This window comes from Molossus molossus, unplaced genomic scaffold, assembly GCF_014108415.1.
Source record: "Molossus molossus isolate mMolMol1 unplaced genomic scaffold, mMolMol1.p scaffold_m16_p_10, whole genome shotgun sequence".
Lineage (NCBI taxonomy): Eukaryota > Metazoa > Chordata > Mammalia > Chiroptera > Molossidae > Molossus > Molossus molossus.
The window spans coordinates 18,776,543-18,785,024 of NW_023425345.1; the positions used below are offsets into that span (position 1 = coordinate 18,776,543).

General features: G+C 45.6%; 1 pseudogene; it reads right to left on the reverse strand.

Moving 5' to 3' along the window:
• Window positions 1-264: 264 nt before the first annotated feature.
• LOC118623314 lies at window positions 265-1,681 on the reverse strand (annotated as a pseudogene).
• Between the last annotated feature and the right edge of the window lie 6,801 nt (window positions 1,682-8,482).

Below are 8,482 nucleotides of genomic sequence, written 5' to 3' on the forward strand. Positions count from 1 at the left end.
AGGGGAGGGGAGGGGAGGGGAGGGGAGGGGAGGGGAGGGGAGGGGAGGGGAGGGGAGGGGAGGGGAGAGAACCAGGCAGATTGGGGAGGAGTCCTTTCCCTAAGATTCCATTTCTATGTAGATCTAAGCAGATGAGCACAGAGTCACTGTAGGGGTTAGAAGCTGGCAACATGGGAAGGGGGGAATAAGTGGGGAGTTGGGGTGTCAATAAATGAAGTACAGACCCTCCCTAAACTGCACTGGGTTCGGGGAATTTGATCTGCTTCAACCCACGAGGAATAAGAAGATCAAAAGTGGTTTAGAAAGGCCTGAACCATTAGGGATGGAGAGAGGAGGAATGTCCATGAAGTGCGGGGTTTGTTTGCCAACAGAGGTGAAGGGATTGCCCTCCCCCTGCTGGAATCCCTCCAACCCCTCAGGCCTGGCAGGGAGGGGAAGCCTGCAACCCACTGAGGACAGGTCTGGGGCTGCCAGATACTCTGGGCAGGGGACTGGAGGGGGCTCTCAAAGGCTTGTTCTACAGAGAGAAATGATGCTGCCCACCCCACCCCCCAGCTTTTCCCTCAGGGTGCAGCAGTTCTTGACCTCCTCCTAGTAGTCTGCTTCTAGTTCATGCTTGATCCCCCTCAGCTTCTTGATGTGTCCTGGGAGCTGGCACAGATCATTCTGACCTTAAGGGTACAGACGCGGGGTCGAGAAGATAAACACCAGGTCCTCCTTCTGGCTCTCCTCTGTATCCTAGGTTTTACCAGGGAGGGCATAGCAGCAGTCCTTGTCTGGTGGTGTCTTCTTTTTTTTTCTTTTTTCTTTTTTCTTTATTGATTTTAGAGAGAGAGGAAGGGAAAGGAAGAGAGAGATAGAAACATCGATGAGAGGGAACATAGATTGGCCGCCTCCTGCATGCCCCCACTGGGGATCGGGCCCACAACCTGGGCATGTGCCCTGACCGGGAAGGGAACTGGTGACCTCTTGGTGCATGGGTCGACCACTGAGCCACACCAGCCAGGCGTCTGGTGGTGTCTTAACAAAGGTGGCATGGGGTCATCGCCAGCCTGGCCCTCCTCCTGGAGCATCTTCTTACCCTCACTCAGGAGGAAGAGCCTCACCTTCTGGTGCTTCTCTGCCTCCTCTGGCTTCCTGATGCCACTGAATACCCGGATGAGGCCAACAGACAGCCCTGCCGGAGGCCGTGGTTCTGGAAGTGAGGAGACATGGCGCGGAGAGCCAGAGAAGACAGCACGGGCGGCTGCACTGCTGCTGGGGTCCACTCAGACTGCGGTTGCTCTCAGGCAATCAATCTGACCCTGAACCTGGAAAGAAGCACTGTGTCCACCCAGTACATTGTTCCTTTGATTTCTGACATGGCTCTTTCCAGAGTCATTAAAAATACCAATGTAATTCAATAAAGCGATAAAGTAAATGACAATTACATTCTTCTAGTTGCTCAAGTCAAAAACCTTGGAAACATTCTTGATGCTTCATTGCTCTCACCTATCCCCAATCTAATTTACCCGATTAGTTCTACAACAAAACAAACCCGATCGGTTCTACAACAAAATCCAGTTAGAATCTGACCCTTCTCCACTTTATCCACGGTGTCACCCTCATCTGAGATATCATCATCTCCCATCAAAATATTGCAATAGCCTCCTACTTGGGCTCCTCCTGCTGGCTCCTCCATTCTCTCATCGACAGAGAAGCCAGGGTAATCCTTTTAAATAGTAAGTCATGTCATGTCACTCCTCGGCTCAGAAGCCCCGGTGGCCCCCATATCACTCCAAAGAAAAGTCAAAAGACATAACAATTAATTGCCTAGGAGAGCCTACATATTCTAGCCTTTTACATCTTCCATTTCATCTCCCACTCCTCTCCCCTCACTCACTCTGCTTCAGCCTGACTGATTTCTTGCTATACCCCCCAAATCCCAAGTATGCCCCTGATTTCAGGCCTTTCTATGTGCCAACCCTCAACCTTCAACACCCTTCTTCCCCATACCTTCTAAGTGCATTTCCTTTGTTCAAAGTGATGTTATCAGAAAGATGCTGTGTGACCACCCTGTGTGAAAACACACCCAGCCTGTCTTTAAGCCACTGACTTTGCCTTATTTGTCACAGCACTTACCATTACCTAAAATATTTAAGCACTTTTTACATGCTATTTTTCTCCCCTCCCATAATGAAAGTTCTATAGTAGTGAGGTTATTTACCACTACAGCCCTAATATCTAGAACAGTGATTGAAAATGAATGAAAGATTTACAACAAATAATACACACCAACAAGAAACAGCTAATGACATAAAAAAATGTTCAACTTACCAATAAGCAAAGAAATTGGCCTATTTCTTATTGGCCAAGACTATATTTTTGCCCATTAAATTGGCAAGAACAATGAAATAATAAATCTATCACTGTTAATACAGCAATGAAATTTGTATTTTTATGTATGCAACCAGGGAGATTAATTCATTTAATATATATTTATTGGGTAGCTATTATATACCAGACATTGTGCAATTATCCAATATATACTTTAATCCACAATAACATTCAATGCCTATGTATTAGTCAGGATAGATTAGGTTAGCTGTGGTAATAAGTTAACTCTGGAATCCTAGTAGCTTACCATAACAATGGTCCACTTCTTGTTCACTCAGCATGCCTATCATCGGTTGGTAGAGAGGCAGGGTTTACATATCATTCCCCTCACGTTGTATTGGACAGAACTAGTCACTTTGGCCCTACCCAATGGCAAGGAGACTAAGAAATTAAGTTCTCTGCATGTCCCAAAGGAACAGAGACAGATGTGGGTAAATAGTAATAATGTCAACCATAATCCTTGATCAAGAAATCTTACCACCTTACTGGAATAACCCAAACTACATAAAAAGCTACATTAAGAAAAATGTTCTTTGATGTCTTATTTATTATTTTAATAAATTGAAAGAATCTTAAATGTTGACTAATAAGAAAATAGATAATAAAATTAGTTTATCCATATATAATAGTTTACTATGCAGACATAAGCATGATAGTTAATGAAAAATATATGTATAATAATTAATATATTACAAAATAGTAAGTAAAAATTAGGAAACATGAAATGGATACTGTGATTAGAACACCATAAAAATATATGTAATGAAAATTATTTTAGAATATATAAAAAATTTATGCATTCAACAAATACCTCCTAGATAGGCTCTGCAGATTCAGAGATAAAACACACTGTGTTTGGACTGAAAGTGCTATTCTTGTTTTTTTTTCTTTTTCCTTTATTGATGTTAGAGAGAGAGGAAGGGAGAGGAAGAGAGAGATAGAAACATCGATGAGAGAAAACATTGACTGGCTGCCTCCTGCATGCCCCTCACTGGGGATTGGGCCCACAACCTGGGCATGTGCCCTAAGCAGGAATCAAACTGGCGACCTCTGGGTACATGGGTTGACCCTCAACCACTGAGCCACACTGGCTGGGCAAAGTGCTAGTCTTATAAGTATATTTTAAATGAGCTAGAAGAAACTCCTGTCTAAAATCAGAAAAATTATTCTGATGATTTTATGGTTGCACCTAAGGGTAGATTTTTGTTCCATTTCTATTTGAATTACCCAGGGAATTAGAGAGAGTGAATGCTCAATCTTTCAACAGGTATTTACCAAACATGCACTAAGTGGGTGACAAAGATGATCAAGACGCCAGACCATGCTCCCTGACCTCAGAGGGCTTACACCCTGGCTGGGATCCCACATGTCAAACAAGCCTGGTCCTACTTTGCCTCAGCTTCTGCGGATCTCCTTCATGTAATGCTCAGTATCAGACCTATGAAAGTTCCCGGTGCCAGGTGGCCATGGAGGATAACAGTCGAGGAGGAACCTTCCAGAGAGCAGAGGAGGACCAGAGAGCAAAGGACAGGGAAATTGGGGTACAATAAAAAGGGTGCAGCCTAGGAACTTACCCCTACTCCCAGGACAGGGTCACTGCACGGTCCACCTTCCTGTTGGGACTTTCCCCTCGCCAGGGGTGTCGGCTGTGTGTCTCCCGTTGTCCCTTTCTCAGTGGGCATGTTTATCACTCTCTCCCATCCTCGCACCACTTTATATTGGATATGAACGGGGCAGGAAGGCAGCTTATCCTTTCAGTTCAGGGGTCAGTGGACAATGAAACGAACGCTCCCTCCTGATAGCAAAGACCCAGACATTCTGGATTTTTCACTGAATGCAGCAACTGTAAGGGACGTTGGGCTGTCTCTTTTGGGGAAGCAATAGGTGTGCTGTCTGTGTGGGAAGAAGGGTTAGATGAGTGAAATCATTTGGTAACTAAAGGGTGGGCTCTAGCCGAATCTGTGTTCACCAAAACCATTTCCTCTTTTATCTGTATTATAGACTATATATAGACTATATTTCTCAACCACCCTTGCAGTCAGAAGAGGCCATGAGTCTGTGTTCTGTGCACTGTTCTTGGGCCCCACCCAGTCAAAACCTCCAATGAGTAATCCCCCAGGTTTGTTTGCCATTGGCTGGCTGGAAGAGAAGGACTTTGGGGCTCTGGGGTATGGGAAAGCCACAAATGAAAGGAGTTTGGGACCCTGAACCTCCTACCCGACACCTGCAAATGAGTTATAGGTCATGAGAAATCACCATCTATTGGACTAAGCCACTACAGTTTTAGGATCTCTTTACTACAGTGACTACCATTACCCTCAACCAGCCTGCCTAAGAGGTTTGTTGTCAGGATTGAATGAGTTAATATGAAAAATAATGCCTGGTGCCTAATATATGAAAAATGGTGCTATGTAAATGTTGGCTACTCTTATTTGCTTGAGAACAGACAAAAGAATGTCATAAACTGCAGCTTGGTGGAAAGCGGTAGCAGCAATGGAAAGCAACTTACACTCAGGATAGTGTTCCTAGCTTTAATTGGAAAGTCTTGGAGTCTAAGAGCCAGACCCTAATCCTAAGGCACACTCAGGTATTAATAAATACCTAGTCTGATCTGTCTCCTGGCCTACCCTAAATTCCACTCCTTTAGAGCCATGTGTATTTGAAAGCCAAAAAAAGTATTTGCTTTAGAATCCCTCAAACAAACCCAGGACAATGTGCGGTATGCAAATATTCAGGTAACTTTAACAGTGTAGCTTCACAGAACTAAAAGAAAGGTGGAGACTTGCAATATAATTGTCTGCTCCTGGAGCAGAAAACGGAGACCCATTTTTGACCCAGCCAAGAGCATAGCTGCAGACTTAGCTGAGTCTGGTGTCCTATCAACCTAAGAAGAAGGAAAGAAGGAAGGGAATGGGGAGGGGAGGGGAGGGAAGAAAGAAAGGAAGAAGGCCAGACGGGCCATAATTTCTTTGACCACATTCTAAAAGAAAGTCATTTATTGATACATGTTGCTTACGTTCTGAAACAGGTTTTTTAAACTAAAGCTTACCGTTTGTTTGTTTTTTTAATCCGAATTTGTAGCTTTGTGATATTCTGAGAAGTTTCATTTGATTCAGTTGGGCAAATACTTATTAAGGGCCTGGTATGTGTGTGGCTGTTCTTAGCACGGTTGGTTCTGCAAAACATCCTGATGTTACAGAAGGTAGTTTTGAATATACGATGTGCGTCTTGGTGTCACAAGAAGTGCGGTACCGCGTGAATACGGGAACGATCACAGAAGGGAGCCGGCTGGCATGAGAAACAAACCCACCCTACTCCAGCATGGCCTCGTCTGAACTAATTACATCAGCAACTGCTGTGTTTCCAAGTAGGGTCACATTTTGAGGTACTGAGGTTAGGACATCAACATATCTTTTTGGGGGGTGGAAGAGGACACAGTTCAGCCTATAACACTGGGCGTTTATAGCTTATGAAGGAGCTATCCAGTAAATATGTCATCACACAATTAAATGTGAAAATGTCATTTCTCTGAGGAAGGGACATTTGCACTGAGGCCTGAAGGACTGCCAGGCCTGGGACATGCCCGAGCAGGGGAATGACACATAGGGAGCCCCCGGCTGAGGGGAAATTTGACAAGTGGCCCATAAAAGCCCCTCCACAAAGGGCGGCTGGAGAAAACCTGAGAAGAAACCGTGTCCTGTGTCGCTTGAGCAATCTGCACAACCCCGGCCAGTGTGTGCGAGCAGGAAATTCAGCTGCTCCGCCGAGTCCAGGAAAGAAGGAAGGTCTGTCTTATCATCAGGTTCTCCTGCTCTTTTAAGTGTTTGTTTTGCTTGGTCTTTCAAGGAGGGCGTTGAGTGAGGCGAACTTCATTCGCAGGCGCTCCCCGCGGGAGCTGGGGGAGCGGCCGGGCCGCCAGGTGTGTCTGACACATGTGACCCAGGCAGCCGGCGAGCGTGCTGGAGGCCGGCCGTGTGGCCCAGCCCGGGCTCGGAGGAAGCAGGGCGAGGGTACGATTTCAGTCGGGGCCGCGGGAGCCCTGGGTCCCCGCACCGTGCTGTTGAGTGAGCAGACTCTGAAAGTAGCTTTTATACTCCCTGCCGAGGCTCCGAGACCAGCTACTCTAAGGGGAGTTGAGACTTCCTGCAGCAGGAGACAAAGAATTGAGTGTTAGCGCCTCGCCAGGTTCGGATTACCGACGGCAACCGGCCACAGGACGCGGGGGTTTTCAGGGCTGCGGCGGGGAGGGGGGCCTGGCCCCTGGAAAGGCTGTGCCCTGGCGGGGTGTGGCGGGAAGTCACCGCCCTCTTCGGGGACAAAGGGTCCCACCCTGAGCCGGATAGTGGCAGATCACAACTCGGCCTCCAATTTCACCCACATCATCCGAGGCCAGAGAGACCCAAGCCAGCGAGGTGACCCCGCAGCCCCACAGGAAGCCGACGCGGTGAGAAGGATGTGCTGCCCCGCGCAGGCCGGCGGAGGGGCTGCGCGCAGGGCCGGCTGCGCAGGCCAGGTGGTGTTGGAGTTGGCCCACCACCTCTCTCCATCACATTTTCCAGGAAGGGGTGGGTAGGGACCGGTGGTAGGTGGGGACATTGTCAGCAATAGATGGTGTTTTTGAGAGGGAGCCAAAGCATTGTGTGTTGCAGGGGGTCTGGCAGACTGCCTCCACCAAGGGACACACATGACAAGACTGCTGTCCCAGCCTAAACCTGATTTGTTTGAACTTCGCAGGGTAGGATGGGCATGGCTGTGAGTCCCACCACAAGGGTCCAGTCTTATTCTTTTTTTTTTTTTAACTTCCTTCAATCTTGAAGCAAATGAAGTAAAGGCACTGACTAGTGGGCTTGATGAAATGAAGTGTGATTTTTATTGCCAGTCGGCCAATCATTTCCAGGGGTTAGAAGTCAACAGAGAGTTCTTTGCTCTCTATTGGTCAGTACTTGAGTCTAGGTCTTTGCTGAGGCAAGTAGGCATTAATAATGGTTGTATACCACACCTAGAAATAAATTTAGCCAAGGAGATTAAAGGCCTGTACACTCTACTGAAAACTATACAATGTTATGAAAGAAGAAAACACAAATAAATGGAAAGATATTCTATGCTCATGGATTGAAACAAATGAATATTTTTAAGATTTCCATAGTATCCATAGCAACCTATAGAGTCAATTCAATGCTATCAAAATCCCTATGGCATTTTATACTTTAGAACAAACACTCCTTAAATTTGTATGGAATCATAAAAGACCCCAAATAGACAAAGCAATCTTAACAAAGAAGAACAAAGCTGAAGGCATCATGTTCCCTGATTTCAAAATATATTATATTGCCCTGGCCGGTTTGGCTCAGCGGTTGGAGCGTTGGCCTGCGGTCCATAGAGACCGGGTTCGGTTCCCACTAAGGGCACGTACCTCGGTTGCAGTTTGTCCCCGGCCCTGGTTGGGGTCGTGTGGGTGGCAGCCACTCGATGTGTCTCTCTCACGTCGATGTTTCTCTCTCTCTCTTCCTCCCTCCCACTCTGTCTGAACAAAAAATGGAGACGTGTGCTTGGGTGAGGATAAAAAAAATATATATATATATTAAAGCCATAGTAATCAAAACAGCATGGTATTGGCATAAAAAAAGACACAGATCAATGGAACAGAAAAGAGAGCCCAGAACTAAACCCACACACACATATATGGTCAGTTAATTTATGACAAAGGAGCTAAGAATATTCAATGGAGAAAAAAAGTCTCTTAGATAAATGGTGTTGGAAAAATTGGACCACTTTTTTACACTATACACAAAAAATTAACTCAAAATGAATTAAAGACTTGAATGTAAGACCTCAAACCATTAAACTCTTAGAAGAAAACATAGGCAATAAGCTCCTAGACATTAGTCTTGGTGATAATGTTTTGGATTTGACACGAAAAACAAAGGTAACAAAAGAAAAAATAAACAATTGGGACTACATCAATCTAAAAAAGCTCTGCACAGCAAAGGAAATCATCAACAAAATGGAAAGGCAACCTACTAAATGGGAGATGATATTTGAAAATCATATAATTGATAAGGAATTAATATCCAAAATAGTATATAAAAAAACTCATAGAGCCTGG